Genomic DNA, 1,330 nt, shown 5'->3' on the forward strand with positions numbered 1-1,330 from the left:
TGCCAATAAGAGGACACAGTCCCAGCTAACCACAAACACTTTTCATGATCCTGCAAAATCCATCAGGCCTCCGGAGAAATGGAAGAGGAACTGGTTACTTCTATGGGGAAGTCGTAGCGTGAAGGATGGTTAAAAGGGACAACAGCCGGGTGGCTTCCCTGGGCAACCTCTCGTGAGTACGTCACTCTCTATGTTTAAAGCAGATAGGACTGAGAAGCTAAACGGAGGCCTATTCCCAAAGCTGCTGTCCCCCTGTCCCTGTACTTCATGTTACTGTCGTTTGACATGTCGTTTTCTGTTGTTGTTCTGAACAGTAGCACTCACATCAAAGGCTGTTCTTGAACACACTGTATAGTTGAAGACAACGTTGAACTCCTGATTCTCCTGCTTTCACCTTCCCAGTTCTGGGATCACAGGTGTGTAGCATCGTGCTGGGTTTATATAGGGCTGAGACAGGGATAAGGGCCACCCGCTGTAGTGATACCAAAGTCCCTTTTTTTTTTTCCCCTGTATGATAATTTACTAATCTAAGGAAACAAAACCTTCCAATATATTAAGAAATAAATCCAGTTACAAATGCACTAGTAGGTCTGTGTGGAGGCTCTGGTGGAGTAACTGAGAACAGCCAGTTATTTACAAGATACACAGGCAGGAAGGGTGCACCTAGCCCAGCAAGGGCTCAGAAGCCAAAAGTGTTCTCTCCGCTGTAGGCCACATACAAGAATCCATCTTCATCTTTTTCCTTCTCGTAAAGCTGTCCCATAGTTAGGCTGGACTGTGGGACTGTCTTGCCCACAAACAAGAAGATGGCCTTCTCAGAAGGAAGCTGGATCCTTTTCCTGATGATCCACATGAACTCAATCTGAGATCCGGAGACTTTCTCCACGATCACCGGAACCCGGTCGGGGTATTTCGCTCTGATCTTCGCGGATTCCACACATCTGTGTTCCAGCGAGTGGTCCTCCTTAAACATCCACTTCAAGGCGGCGGGAAGCCACGGAGCCGGCTCTTTGAGCCGCAGACTTCCGGCGAAGCGACCACAACAACAACGGAGGCGGCGGCAGCAACGAGTACTCCGATACCAAAGTCCCTTAGGTATAACAAATCCCCAAAGCCCTTCTCTGCCATTTTATTGAGACCCGACAATGATACGCCATAATATACCCATTTTATAGAACAGGAAGTTCAGTCCCAGAGAAATTAAGACTTTGCTTAGAAGGAAGCTGGTCAGTTTGGTGGGGTCTAGGTCGCAGCAATGAATCTTCAAATTCCAGTCATTCCCATGTTTCTGGGAACTGACAGGCTGGGCTCTTATCAAAAGCCCCTCAGC

General features: G+C 47.9%; 1 pseudogene across 1 annotated transcript; it reads right to left on the reverse strand.

The window, feature by feature from the left end:
• Nucleotides 1–654: 654 nt before the first annotated feature.
• On the reverse strand, nucleotides 655–1,017 carry LOC148005797 (gamma-aminobutyric acid receptor-associated protein-like 2 pseudogene; annotated as a pseudogene). The gene has a single exon (XR_015621424.1). The product of XR_015621424.1 is annotated as a gamma-aminobutyric acid receptor-associated protein-like 2 pseudogene (transcript).
• Nucleotides 1,018–1,330: the final 313 nt, after the last annotated feature.

This window comes from Rattus norvegicus, chromosome 5, assembly GCF_021556685.1.
Source record: "Rattus norvegicus strain SHRSP/BbbUtx chromosome 5, alternate assembly SHRSP_T2T, whole genome shotgun sequence".
Classification (NCBI taxonomy): Eukaryota; Metazoa; Chordata; class Mammalia; order Rodentia; family Muridae; genus Rattus; species Rattus norvegicus.